Source organism: Saimiri boliviensis, chromosome 9, assembly GCF_048565385.1.
Source record: "Saimiri boliviensis isolate mSaiBol1 chromosome 9, mSaiBol1.pri, whole genome shotgun sequence".
Lineage (NCBI taxonomy): Eukaryota > Metazoa > Chordata > Mammalia > Primates > Cebidae > Saimiri > Saimiri boliviensis.
In genome coordinates this window covers 73144470-73159726 of record NC_133457.1, presented here as the reverse complement: position 1 = coordinate 73159726, position 15257 = coordinate 73144470, and the positions used below count along the sequence as shown (strand labels likewise).

Here is a 15257-nt window from a genome sequence, read left to right as displayed (position 1 = left end):
AGCCTGGGGCCCAGGAGGACCACTGCAGGCCAAACTGCCAAGAAGTGTTCTAGATCTCCTCAGGTTCCTAACATGGTCTTAAAAACATAAACCAGGAAAAAAAAAATGGGAAGGTCAAGAGATTAACACAAAAATGGGGTAAGTGGAAAATTAAAATTAAGGAGGATTATATATATATATATATATATATATATATATATATATATATATATATATATTTGAGACAGAATCTCACTCTGTAGCCCAGGCTGGTGTTCTGTGGCACAATCTCTGCTCACTGCAACCTCTGCCTTCCAGGTTCAAGCGATTCTCCTGCCTCAGCCTCCCAAGTAGCTGAGATTACAGGCATGAACTACCAAACCTGGCTAATTTTTGTATTTTTAGTAGAGATGGGGTTTCACCATTTTGGCTAGGCTGGTCTCAAACTCCTGACCTCAAGTGATCTGCCTGCCTCGGCCTCCCAAACTGCTGGGATTACAGGTGTGAGCCACCATGGCCTGCCCAGGAGGATAATGTTTAAATGTCAGATAATGTCAAAGCCTCAGTGAAGAAAAATATAGGTGAAATAAGAGATTTTAACGTAAATGTTTAAATGAACAAACCAAAAAAACCTAGAAACAACAAAATTAAGAGGAAAGCCTAGAAGTTGAAGATCAAATTTTAAAGTAAAAATAAAAACCAAATGAGCAGGCAAAAGTTAAAACAAGGCTAAGAGCTGGAAAAGCAATAAATACAGTTCTTCAAACTCATAAAAACCATGAGTGTAGCCGGGTGCGGTGGCTCAAGCCTGTAATCCCAGCACTTTGGGAGGCCGAGGCAGGTGGATCACAAGGTCAACAGATCGAGACCATCCTGGTCAACATGGTGAAACCCTGTCTCTACTAAAAATACAAAAAATTAGCTGGGCATGGTGGCGCGTGCCTGTAATCCCAGCTACTCCGGAGGCTGAGGCAGGAGAATTGCCTGAATCCAGGAGGCGAAGGTTGCGGTGAGCCGAGATTGCGCCATTGCACTCCAGCCTGGGTAACAAGTGCGAAACTCCGTCTCAAAAAAAAAAAAAAAAAAAAAAAATCGTGAGTGTGTACCAGCTCCCATTCCACTCCCCTGCAGGTGCAGGCTGGAGTCACATGAGAACTAAAGTAAAGAGGAATACACAGAGGTGGAAGCAGGAAGCTGAAGGTGAAATTGAGGGTGTTACTACCAGGTCAACAGGAAATAGAAACCCCATTGCCCAGATGCCAGGTCCCACAACCCAACACATTCATGATGATTTTAAAAAGCACCATGGAGTCAAGAGACCGTCACAAATGTGAAGAATCCCTTAGACCTTAGGCATAAACCTTTCTGGAATGAGCATTGGTTTCCTGTTTGTTTACAACTCACACCTTACTGTAAGTTTACAACCTGATGGGCTGTGGGCATGTCTTATGTAATCCCTTGAGGGATTTAGTGTACACACACACACACACGTGTGTGTGTGTGTGTGTGTGTGTGTGTGTGTGTGTGTGTGTGTGTGTTTCAATTATTTGTTATTATAAAATAATTCAGGGGCTCCAGTTTCTCTGAACTGTTTTTCTTTTCTCTGTCTACTGGCTTACATTTTATTTCTATGATTAGATGTTACTGTTAAATTTTTAATAAGCATTTCTTAATGTGCAAATTCTAGAGTTAACACTGTCCATCCTTCTTTCTAACAATACAAGGAGATTCGAATCCCCTTCTTTTCTGATGTTGCTGTTCCATATTTCAGTTATTTCTAACTTTTGTTCCAGCAGAATTAACCATCATGAATGTTGTTAGTTTTGCTGTTGTTTTTAATAGTCAGTGCTCATTAAATATCACTCATGGTCTTCACTCACTTTTCACCTCATTTTTTCTTTCTCTGATCAGTTTTCTTTTTTCTGGAGAATGTGCTTTAGGAGCTGTAAGGAAGGGCCATTAGTGGTTCATTCGGTCTTTGTACAAAGGCCTTATGTTCTCATTTGTGAATGATAGTTTAAATAGGTATAGAATTCTAGGATAAAGAATTTGTCTCTCACAAATGCTGAAATTACTTTTGATTTCCTTATGGTTTCTAATATAGTTTGGATGTGTGTCCCCAGTCCAAATCTCATGTTGGAATGTAATCCCCAGTGTTGGACGTAGGGCCTCGTGGGAGGTGATTGGATCGTGGGGGTGGTTTCTTAATGAATGGTTTAGCACCAGCCCCTTGGTTCTGCCCTCACCATAATGAGTGAGTTTTCATGAAATCTGGTGTTAAAAAGGTGTATGTCACCTGCCCACTCACTCTTGTTCCTGCTTTGGCCAGGTGACCTGCCTGCTCCTCTTTTCCTTCCACCATGATTGGAAGCTTCCTGAGGCCTCACCAGAAGCTGAGCAGATGCCAGCACCATGTTTCCTGTACAGCCTGCAAAACCATGAGCCAAATAGACCACTCTTCTTTATAAATTACCTAGTCTCAGGTATTTATTTATAGCGATGCTAGAATGGCCTAATAAACTTTCTGTTGCTGTTGTTGAGAAACCTACTCTGGGTTTGCTTTTTTTCCTGTAGGAATTTGAAATTATTTTCTCTGGGCTGGGTGCAGTGGCTCATGACTATAATCCCAGCACTTTGGGAGGCAAGGCAGGCAGATCACTGGAAGTCAGGAGTTTGAGACCAGCCTGGCCAACACAGTGAAACTCCATCTCTATTATTTAAAAAAATACAAAAATTAGTTGGGCATGGTGGCGGGCACCCATAATCCCAGCTACTTGGGAAGCAGAGGCAGGAGAATTGCTTGAACCGAGGAGGCAGAAGTTGTAGTGAGCCAAGATCACGCCATTACACTCTAGTCTGGGAGACAGGAGCGAAACTCAATCTCAAAAAAAATTAAAAAAAATTAAAAAAAAAGAAAGAATCTTTTTTTCTGGTTGAGATCAGATTTTTGTCTTTAGTATTGTATAGGTACTATATTTAGTGTGGGATAACTTTAATTTACCTTGTATTATGTGTGTCTGAATCTGCAAATTCACATCTTTTATTAGTTCTGGGACATTCTCAAATATCTTCAGATATTGCTCTTCCCCATTCTCAATGTTCTCTCAGTCTGGAATTCCCAGTCTATTCATCTGGATTTGTTATTAGTAGATTGGGAGACATTCTCATTTTTATCTTTCTACCTTTTAAAATGGCTTTCATAGTTTCCATGATATGCTGAATTCTAGGTAGTATCATCAGTTCCATATTCCTGCTCAAGTCCCTCATCAAGTTTGCTTATTAATTCATCCATCATGTCTGAAATTCAGTATTTATTTTTATTTCGGGAAATTCCAATTTGTCTTGCCTCTTTTGATAATTTTTTTCCCCGTGTGGATTTGGTGCCTCTTTGTGCTAGACTATCTTAAAGGAGACTCACTTGATCACTTGAAATTCTTGAAAGGCTGCTGTCTCTGCTGACTGATGCTCAGGGCAGACTGTGTCTTGGTACATTCTATAATTTTGAATTTTGACCTTCTCTGTGGCACTTTATTTTTATTTTTTTTTTTTTTATTGCATTTTAGGTTTTGGGGTACATGTGATGAACATGCAAGATTGTTGCATAGATACACACATGGCAGTGTGCTTTGCTGCCTTCCGTCCCCTCACCTGTATCTGTCATTTCTCCCCATGCTATCTCTTCCCACCTCCCCACCCCCCGCCCCCCCCATTTCCCCCCAACAGACCCCAGTGTGTAGTGCTCCCCTCCCTGTGTCCATGTGTTCTCATTGTTCAACACTATAAATCATTCTACTACAAGGACACGTGCACACGAATGTTCATTGCAGCACTGTTTACAATAGCAAAGACCTGGAACCAACCCAAATGCCCAACGATGATAGACTGGATAGGGAAAATGTGGTACATATACACCATGGAATATTATGCAGCCATCAAAAACGATGAGTTCACGTCCTTTATAGGGACATGGATGAACCTGGAAACCATCATTCTCAGCAAACTGACACAAGAGCAGAAAATCAAACTCTGTGGCACTTTAATTGAAAACTGTCGTTACACATTTCCCGAAATGAGGGTGTGGTGCCGGTACCCCTTGGAATCAGTGACATGTCACCATTTTTTATGTTAGTTCCTCAGTGTAGGGGTTTCCTAGCTGCACAAATACTAAAACCCCAAACCCTGAATACACATGGTGCTGTGTTTTCAGCATAGAACTTTGCCAATATCAAGCCAACGGGACCACCCCGTGTTTTCCCTCACTGAACTGATGGGCAGAGTGATTCTGGATTCAGAATTTTCACTGGGTACATTATTCTCTGACCTTCCCATCTTGGTATGGTGGTCCGTTTTCCACTCCCTCCTCGCGGAGACCCAGGCCTTGTCTCCTCTGCCCTGGGCACTGCACACATGCCCTGTTGCCAGGACTGGCCTGTCTCCCCAAGATGAGGCAGTGTCAGCTTGAGCTTAAAGCTTCATATACAACTTGCCTCCTTAATTCCAGCTCCTGAAGATTTCCCTTGCTTTCCTGTGACCTCAGTTGTGCCTTTCAAAAGAAATTGGAATATTATGCAGAGTACTTACATGCTCTGTTGCAGGAAGTGTTTCAAGTGAGTCTGGCACCATGCTTATAACCAGTTTCTGCTGAGAAATGTGAAGATCTGGCAATATGACATCTGTCTTTCAGCAGGACTGAAATTGGCTAGAAACTGGGTGGGGGAGGAGAGGGAACGCACTCTCTGTTCTGGCTCTAATTTATCACCTGTAACATTATTTTGACCCCTGTGTAGGCATTTATGATTCAGCATAATATATTCCACCTTTAACCCTTTTCCACGAAATGCGTCCATGACAGCAGCCAGTTCATATCCCAGTTCTGTACCACATACCTTTACTATTGATATAGGCCAACAGTAGCCATGGGGCTGCATGGACCTTTAGAAAATATATATTATTTTTTAGGACTGAGGCTCACTTCCATTGAAGCCCACTAGCCAAAGACCAATAGAAGCACACTTACAGTCCAATGAAATGGGTTGAATTTAGCTGCTGCAGCAAGAAAATGGACTACATGGAATCTTGGGAGCATCTTCAGTAGGAGGAAAAGGTTCTTCAAGGATGGAGGCCTGTGCGAAGTGATATTCTCAGGAGCAAGCAGGGGAGGGACTGGCTCTAGATTGGTACTAGGGAGCAGCATCGATGCCCAGCGATGGGGCATCTCTGCAGTCTGTCTGCAGGCAGTGGAGGAGCCCTCAGGGCTGGGCCTGCCGCTGTGAGAAAGGGCATGGCTCAGAAGCAGGGATCGAGGGCAGCTTTGCAGCTGCAGGAGGGGTCTGCTGCAGAAACGGGTTGTGGGCCTTGTCCTCGTCCTGTTGGCAACACTGTGTCACCAGCAGGGCTAAATTGCACTTTCTGTCTGGGGGTTCCGCTAACCTTTCAGAAGCGTATTTTTTTGTACAAGAGAAATTCCTTGTTTCAAAACAATGCTCGCTTCTTGTGACGCTCTGGGCAGAAGGCTCTGGGAGCAGCTGCCTAGGTGGCCCTGCCGGTGTCCCAGCCTCCAGCTTTCTGCTGGTTCTGATTCACAAAGGCTCTAAGGCCAACACAGCAGACTCTTAATTCTTCGTGTTCACCACCTGAGCATACCTCCCAGCTCCATGTTTTCACCTGTGAAAGCATGGTCTTCAGAACCTAAAGGAATTCACCGGGAGAAACCAGTTTCTGCCTGTTGGCATCCTGGGGACAACAATGAGGTCCATCACCACCTGTCCTCCGGCAACCCACAGGCACGCCCCAAGGAAGCAGGCTCGCCCCGCAGGGTCCCTGCAGTGAGAACACTCTTCCAATTTGGGTTTGTTGACCTTGCTGGGTCTGCACAGCCCATTACTAGCTGGCAGAGAATAACTCAAGAGCAAATGGCCCCAGGAATAAACTTGAGATATTAGCAAGGGAATGCTGGATTGAAATGTGACTCATTTCTCGTCAGTCAGCACGCTGATGAACTAATTTCAGCCACTGATATTTTTTATGTTTCCCAGGCTGAGCTGTTGCTCTGTTTCTCATGCACAGGTCCAGGAGGCAGTGTGCGAGTTTACGATGTTAATTAATTAGAAGATGGACTGTGATACTGCCCATGAGACTGTGCAGTCATTTCTGAGCCTTTGTCATAAAGGAACTGTGTTCCCATGTTGAAGCACTTGGTTATAGGAAAAATGCGGCAAGCAGTCACTTTTTGTTTTTGTGCTTTTGGTTTATTTTAGCAAATCTGAGGTGTAGTAAAAACCATGGCACAGGAAAAAGCAAGTCACTCCAGCATTTTGTTTCTGTGGGTTCTCAGGATATCGTGTTGCACCCTAAGGATTTTACATGGATCATTTATAATGGGAATGATGGGCTGGCCCTGTTGCCACTTCTGGGTTCATTTCTGTGAACTTGAGAAGGTCAGAAGCATAGTACTCTTCAAGTTACTTCTTTAACTCTCTTTGAAGAAATGGATCCTGGCAAAAGCCAATCCACATCCCAGTTCTGTACCATTTGCCTTTACTATCCATACAGAGAATGGCAGCCATGCAGCTCCTTTGATTTTTTTTGGTAAATTTGTATTACTCATGCAACTCTGAGTCTACTGAAAACACTCAGTCCATAGTGTGTCTCATTTTCTTTCTCCCTCCTTCTCCTTCTGCCCCTCTCTCTCTCCCTTAGACAGACACACACATGCACACACACGCACGCACACCCCGCCACCACCACCATCACGAAAAGCACAGAATGTCATCACTGCCGGTTAAACTCATTTAGTAACTAACCCATGCTAAGGAATTTTCTGAGTAGTGTTGCAGGCTGTGGTTCTCTCTCTTTTAGTTTATTTTCTATTTAATATTGCATTTCTCCAATTCTAAGATGCACATTCCTTTCTTTTCACATGTTACTATTTTGAAATTCTGAAACACTGATGCATCTCGCAATCAGTGGCTTCTGACCCTTGATGGAGTCCGATGAGGCTTTTCCCTGAGCATGCTTCTATGTATATGAGTAAACTGAAATGAATACTGACTGAGTTAAAAAAAAAAAAAAAAAAAAAAACCCTAACAAAGTATTGTAGTGCTTATATGTGTTTAACATATCATTTTATGCTTTTATCTCTTACATAATAGTATATGTATATTATATATAATTTAAAATAAAGCCAACAACAGTACTACAATACCACATTGGCAGATTGTAATCAGAATTAACTTGTTTGAGGTTCTTATATTTTCCAGAAAGTGAAGAACTAACATCGAATTCCAGTAAGTTCAGCCCGGGCACGGTGGCTTACACTTTTAATCCCAAAATTTTGGGAGGTTGAGGCAGGCAGATCGCCTGACCTCAAGAGTTTGGATCAGTCTGGGCAACATGGTAAAACCCCATCTCTGCTAAGAATACAAAAATTAGCCTGTAATCCCAGCTGCTCAGGAGGCTGAGGCAAGAGAATCACTTGAACCAGGGAGGCAGAAGTTGCAGTGAGCTGAGATCATGCCATTGCGGTCCAGCCTGGGCGATGAGAGAAACTCTGTCTCAAAAATAACAATAATAATGATAATTCCAGTAAGTTTAAAGGTACTATATGGCTTGTACACTAACATCATTACTTCTTATTTTTTTGAGAAAAGTGCTGTTTTATCATAATAAATACATATAACATAAAATACATCATTTTATTCCTTTTTAAATGTACAATTCAGTGGCATTAAATGCATGCACGTTACTGTGTGCCATCACCACCGCCCATCTGCAGAACTTACCATCACCCTAAACCGAGACCTTGTCCCCATTAAACAGTAACTGTCTGTTCCCTCCCTCCCACAGCCCCCGCAGCTGTGTTCTCTGTGAAAGTGACGACTCTAGGTACCTTGTATAAATGGAATTGTACAGTATTTGACCTTTTGTGACTGGCTTATTTCACTTAGCATATTGTCTTCAAGGTTCATCCACGCTGTAGCACTGATGAAAATTTCCTTCATCTCGAAGGCTGATAATCCAACGTAGCACATATCATGGGTTGTGTATTCATTCGTCTGTCAATGGGCGCTTTCATTGTTTTCACCCCCTGACTACTTTTCCATCATGATGCAATACACCTCGGTGTCCCTAAATCTGTGTTGGCTTTCAAGTACTTTTTTAAGAGACAGGGTCTTACTCTGTTGCCCAGGCTGGAGTACAGTGATACAGTCATATCCACTTTCCATTCTGGAGAGCATACACTCAGCAGTGGAATGGCTGCTGTATGGTAACTCAGTGTGGACTCTTTAAGGAGCCACCATCTCGTCTTCCACGGTGGCTGTTCCATTTGACATTTCCACTGGGAAGACACAGGGTTCCAGTTTCTCCACAGTGACAGGAATTTTAAAGGCTATTTCATATGGTTATTCTGGCTAGGATAATAAAGGCATATTTAAAAATTAAGTAGCACCCCAAAATAGTAATGAAAGTTACAAACCTTTTCCCATGGCCCCTAACACACCAGTTCATATGCCCAGACACTCCCCAGAGACAGCTCCTGCCCACCTTCCTCTTTTGACTGTTATGGCCATGCCCTGATGGCTGTGTTCATCCTGTTCTATCTTTTTTCTTTTTAGAGATGGGGTCTTGCACTGTTGTCCAGGCTACAGCTCAGTGGCATGATCATAGCTCACTTTAGCCTCAAACTCCTGTGCTCAAGTGATCCTCCCACATCGGCCTCAGCTTCCTGCCTCAGCCTCCCACCTGTAGGTAGGACTATAGGTGCATATGCCTGGCCAGTTTTAAAATTTCTCTGTAGAGATGAGGTCTCATTATGTTGCTCAGGCTGGTCTCCAACTCCTAGCCTGAAGTGATCCTCCCACTTCTGCCATAAAGGTGCTGGGATTATAGGCATGAGCCCATGTACCTGGACCCGTCCAGTTATTTCTTGATCCATTAGCTTTAAATTCTGTCAATGGACTCCCTGCTTGGAAAGGGTGGACATTTGCCCGCTTGAGGTTAGAATTTAGCTCACTTGCACTACTGCCCATCTCCTCGCCTCTTCTCCCAACTTCTTAGTGCTATATCAATTCGAGTCCTTCCCCTGGTTCCTGTTGTACCTATCTCCTCGCTCCAGGGATGAGGCGCCTGCGGCTGGCATGCTTACCCACACTGCTTCTCTCTTTCCCATTGGCCTTCTCTGTTGGTCCGTTTTGTGTGGCATGAAGGGAATACCAGAGGCTGGGGATTTGTAAAGAAAAGAGGCTTATCTGGCTCATGGTTCTGCAGGCTGTACAAGTTGGTGCCAGCCTCTGCTTGGCTTCTGGAGAAGCTTCAGGAAGGTTTTAATCATGGCAGATGGGGAAGTGGGAGCCAACGTGTCACATGGTGACAGTGAGCAGGAGAGAGAAAGTCAGGGTTTTTTAAACAAACAGCTCTTATGTGAACTAACAGCAAGAATTCACTCATTGCCACAAGGGTGGCGGTAAGCACTTCGTGAGGAATTCACCCCCATGACCCACACACCTCCTGTCAGGCCCTGCCTTCAACACGGGTGATCACATTTCAATACGAGATGTGGAGGGGATGCACATCCAGACTGTATCACTTCCCTATTGAGATTGGCTGTGTCTTCACTTTTACATGAGAATGAGTGAGTGCAGCCTACTGGCCATGAGTCAAATCCTAAAGTCAAGCTTCCTGGCTGTGAAATCCAGCTCTGCAGCTTACAGGTGAAAGACCTTAAACAGGTTGCTTCAGTTATTGATGACTCAGTTTCCACATATGCAAAAGGGAAGATGGTAAGTATACATATTTAATGGGGTTGTTATAAAAATTAAACAGGATACTCCTTATTAAAAGTTTAGCACGATGCTTGGGATTTAAGAGATGCTGAACTCTTGGCCAAAATGATGATGATGACCACAACAGCAGTGATAACAGCTTGGTCACCATGAGGCCCCTTTAAATTCTGTTTTTCAGTTATGTTGGGTTTATATATAGATTCTAAATGTTAAATTACTAAACATTTATTGCCATGATTCTATAAGCATTATGGCTGTGAACCCGAGTTTTGGTAATAAGTTAACATTGCCTCTGTATTCTGCTCCTAAATCATAACCCCCGTGCCAGATGAAAGAAACTAGAGTGTCCGGGTGAAATGGATTCTGTCTTCCTAAATTCCACAGCTGTGTAAAGCGACGGGAAATTTTGTTTTGCTTTATATTTGGACCCATGGAGTTCTTGTACACCTTTTCTGGCTGTATGTGTCTTTCTGGAGTTTCTAAAGGACATGCTTTTCACATCGAGGAAAGAAAGCTGCCCCTTCCTCACCACATCCGTCTCAACGTCCGGCTGTGCATGCGCGCTGCTGTTCCTGCTCACAGAAATGGTCTTTGTGAAGCCCACGGGTGTTTCTTACAAATGGGACAGATTGCTGCTGGCCAGCTGCCATGCAGAGATTGCTTTTTATTCATTTAAGCTATTCACTGCTTTCCCCTCTCCTCTATTATCCACATCCGTGGTTTTCACTGCCATTTGTTTCTGGAATAAGTCTTCAAGTTACTTAGGCAGACAGGCTGCATGTGAGATCCATTTTCTGATTCTTGGAAATATTTATTGTCATCCACGTTTTGTTTCCTTTTTTGTTTTTACTCATCCTTGAAGGAGTGCTTGGTGGAGTACCTATTTTAAAGGTTTTCTCTCAACTTGAAGGGTGTTGGCCCATTGCCTGTGTGTGTGTGTGGCTCTGATGTCAGGTCCTCTGCCAGCCCGTGGGCCTGTGTCCCCTTGGCCGCCTGTGAGTTCCAAACACAAATTCCTGCTGTAGCTTCTGCCCACACTCTTCTTCTTGACTTTCATTAGATCCCTCATTTACTGTTATATTTTCAGATCACTGATCTTCTTAAGGATGATTTTTTTCCATTTTCACTTCCATTAATATTCCTTTTGCTCTTTCACTAACATTTTGCCAGGGTCTTGGAGAGAGGGGAGGAGTGAGGTGTGCACAACCCTAAGTTTCACCCAGAGGCAGGCTCCCTGACCCTGTCTTTACACAGCCTCATCAGAGAGTTAGTTGTCTTTTCAGGGAGGAGACTTGGCCTGTGGGTCCTCTGTGTGGTACCTTTGCTTTCTCTTTCACTAGCTTCTGCTCTTACCTTTATTACCACCTGTCATGTATTCTTTGCCTGATTATTATTATTTTGGAGAATTTATTAATTTAGATAAGGGATCATCAATTTTTAAGCTTTTAAAAATAATAGATGCGTTTAAGGCTAATATTTCCCGCTAAGTATTGCTTCTCCTGCGTCCCTAGGTTTCAGTAATGTAGTTTTTCAATAATTCTATCCTAAGTCATTTTGTATTTTGTTACGATTCTTTTTTTGTCAAATGGTTATTAAGAAAGCATTTCTTTTTCTTCATTTCTAAATGAATGGTTAGTTGTATCAACTTTTTGTTGTTGTTGAGATGGAGTCTTGCTCTGTCACCAGGCTGGAGTACAGTGGCACAATCTCAGCTCACTGTAACCTTCACCTCCTGGGCTCAAGCAATTCTCCTGCCTCAGCCTCCCGAGTAGCTGGGATTATATGGTCATGCCACCATGCCCGGCTAATTTTTGTAATTTTAGTAGAGACAGGATTTCACCTTATTGTTCAGGCTGATCTTGAACTCCTGACCTCATGATCCACCCACCTCCGCTTCCCAAAGTGCTGGGATTACAGGTATGAGCCATCGCACCTGGCTAATTATATCAGCTTTTAAATGAATTGTGTTGTGGCTAAAGAAAGTGATCTGTAAGATACTAATTATTTGAAATTTTTTATACATACTTCATGGCATAATGCTTGATTTTAAAATTTTTGAAAGGAAGAAAGAGAGGGGAGAATGGAGAGAAAGCAAGAGAAACAGAGAATGAGAAAGAGAGAACATGTATGCCTGGAAGAATTTGTATTTTCTGTTGGATGTCAAGTTTTATACATGAATTTTTTAATCAAATTTATTATTCAAATATTCTGTTTTTTAAATTTTGGCCCATTTATTTCTCAGCATAATTGAAAGCATACTTTACAGTCTCCCGTTGTGATGGTGAAGATACTGCATTATCCCGATAATTTCATAAATTTTACTTGGCATAATGTGATATAAATTGATTATGTACATGGAAGTTGAGAATTGTTGTATATGGTTAACTGGGCCTCTCTCTGTGTAACTATGTTGCTATATAATAGGACTTCCTACTCCTGAATGTCTACTTTGTTCTGTATTCGTTATACCGTGCCAGATTTCTTATTTGTTGCCTAGGATTTTCCTTGTATATATGTTTTCCGCGCTTTTCCTTTTAGTGCTTCCATGTCCATATGCTTTAGGTCTATCTCTTATAAATAACGTACGTCTGGATATTATTTCAAATCCAAGCCAACAGTTTATTTTAATCAACAATTTAAGTTAATTTGTACCTATTGTTAATACTGATGTCTTTGGATTTGCCAGTACCCTTGTTTTCTATTTGGAATTTGGCCTACTTCTTTCTTATGTTTCATGTTTTTATTAAACTTTATTCATTTGATTCAGGTTTTACTATTTTTTTCAGTCTTACTCATGTACTTCTCTCCCCTGGCTTAGAATGATTAGAAATGTTTTCATTCATTTGGTAGTTATCCTTGACATTTGCCCGTGTACATTTAAGTCTAAAACTGAACATGTTAATTCACTTCTGGGACATTAAAAAGATCTTAGGATCACTTACCCCCCTGATTTACATGCTATTGTTTTCCCATGTTAAGAGTTTTAAAATAAATTTTTATTTTTATTTTTAAAATAAATATTTTTAAATATTTAAAAATAAATATTTTTTTAAAATTTTTAGATATTTTTAAAATAAATATTTTTAAAAATAAATTTTTATTTTTATTTTTAAAATAAATATTTTTAAAACTCTAAACACGGGAAAACAATAGCATGTAAATCAGGGGAGTGAGTGATCCTAAGATCTTTTTAATGTTCCAGAAGTGAGTTAACATGTTCAGTTTTAGACTTAAATATACACAGGCAAATGTCAAGGATAACTACCAAATGAATGGAAACATTTCTAATCATTCTAAGCCAGGGGAGAGAAGTACATGAGTAAGACTGAAAAAAATAGTAAAACCTGAATCAAATGAATAGAGGTTAATAAAAACATGAAACATAAGAAAGAAGTAGGCCAAATTCCAAACAGAAAACTAGGGTACTGGCAAATCCAAAGACATCAGTATTAACAATAGGTACAAATTAACTTAAATTGTTGATTAAAATAAACTGTTGGCTTGGATTTGAAATAATATCCAGACATACGTTATTTATAAGAGATAGACCTAAAGCATATGGACATGGAAGCACTGAGAGGAAAAGCATGGAAAACTTACACACAAAGCATGTTTGGATTTATAAATACGTTGTGGGTTCGTGTCCTTCTAAGTCCTTGCATCTGAGGTCATCACCCAGCATTATTTTTCTTCTTCCTGAAGTGTATCCTTTAGAATTCCTTTTAGTTTAAGTCTCTGAGTAGTTTTTTTATTTATGTGTAAATGGATTTTTCACTTGGCTCTTGAAAGATAATTTCATTATGTCCAGTTCAAAGTTGAGAGCTGCTACCTCTCAATATATTAAAGGTGTTAGTCCTTGGCCCTTTAGCTGCCATTATTGCTTCCTACGTGTCTTGTCATGCTCCTTTCTGTTGCTCTGTAGATTATCCCCTATTTCCCACTGACTGCTTTTAAGACCTTTACACTTCATCTTCAGCAGTTTCACTGTAATGTGTCAATGTGGTACTTCCTGATCAGTGAATGTGTTTCTCATCAGAGCTGCACATTTCACAGGGAGCATCCTTTCAAGGCGGCTTCTCCTCTCCCAGGCGTTCTTTCTCCATTTCTGAGACTTCCAATAGAGGAGGTGGATTCTTCTCCTTCCACCTGCCAGACTCTTTACTACTCATTTCTTTTGCCTACCTTTTTTTTCTATTAGTGAGGCATTTGGGGTATTTTTCTCAGACCTGTCTTCTGGATTACATTTTTTTCTCAATGGTGACTATTCTGCTGTTAGATTCCAGTTCTTTTGTTGTGTCTTTTACTCAGAAATATTTTTTGCTTTTTGAAATTCACACTTTTCATTTTTTCTGTTTACTTCTGGTAGTCACTTGTCACTTGCTCCTTCTTGTGTTTATTTATGTAAGTATTCCTTGAACAATTTTTCTATAATTTATTCTTACTATGAAAATATCTAGGGAGAGAGATCCAAGATGGCTGATCACTAACAGCTTGGGATTGTAGCTCCCACTGAAAGCGCAAAGAAGGAGAGGACGCCACACCTTCACATGAATACTTGTTGCTCACGCACCAGGAGATTCCCAGCGGAGGAGCCCCACGGGTCGCCAGCGCTACTCTTGTGACCGGCGAGGCGGTTTTGCCGGCGCCTTGGAGCGACGGTTCTTGGTGCAGAGTCGGAAAAGCACCATCAATCTTAACGCCGCTGATTTGGTCGGTGCAGTGGGTTGCTCAGATTTTGGTGCTGAGAATCAGTAAGTTGGACGTCCACTCAGAAACCTAATTACAAAGACGGTGAATTCAAAGACCACAGATGGATAAATTTATAACGAAGGGAGGAAAACGGCCAAAAAAGGCTGAGAATGCCCAAGATCAGAACGCCTCTCCCTCAGCGGGGGATCACAGTTCCTCATCAGCAACGGAACAAGGCTTGATGGAGAACGAGTGTGTTCCAATTACAGAAGCAGGCTTCAAAACGTGGATAATGAGAAACTTCTGTGAATTAAAAGAACTTGTTTTAACCCAATCTAAAGCAACTAAGAACTTTGAAAAAAGATTTGACGAAATGTTAACAAGAATACACAATTTAGAGAGGAATGTAAGTGAATTGATGGAGCTGAAAAACACAATAGGAGAACTTCGTGAAGTATGCACAAGTTTTAACAGCCGAATTGATCAAGCAGAAGAAAGGATATCATAGGTCGAAGACCAACTCAATGAAATAAAACAAGAAGACAAGATTAGAGAAAAAAGGATAAAAAGGAACGAGCAAAGTCTCCAAGAAATATGGGACTATGTGAAAAGACCTAATCTACGCTTGATAGGTATACCTAAATGTGACGAAGAGAATGAATCCAAGCTGGAAAATATGCTTCAGGACATTATTCAGGAAAATTTTCCCAGCCTAGTAAGGCAGGGTAATATTCAACTCCAGGTAGTACAGAGAACACCACAGAGATATTCCTCAAGAAGAGCAACTCCAAGGCACATAATCGTCAG

General features: G+C 41.4%; 1 protein-coding gene across 5 annotated transcripts in view; it reads left to right on the top strand.

Annotated features, from left to right (window-relative positions):
- SYNDIG1 (synapse differentiation inducing 1) overlaps positions 1-15257 on the top strand; it is a 193189-nt gene that overhangs the window by 38307 nt on the left and 139625 nt on the right. Inside the window, exon 1 of one of the 5 annotated variants that reach the window (XM_074406165.1) lies at positions 282-2462. The exons of the other annotated variants lie outside the window; for them this stretch is intronic. The gene's annotated coding sequence lies outside the window, so the exon portion shown is untranslated. Of the gene's footprint in view, positions 1-281; positions 2463-15257 lie in introns of those variants that run through there. 5 annotated transcript variants of the gene reach the window in all.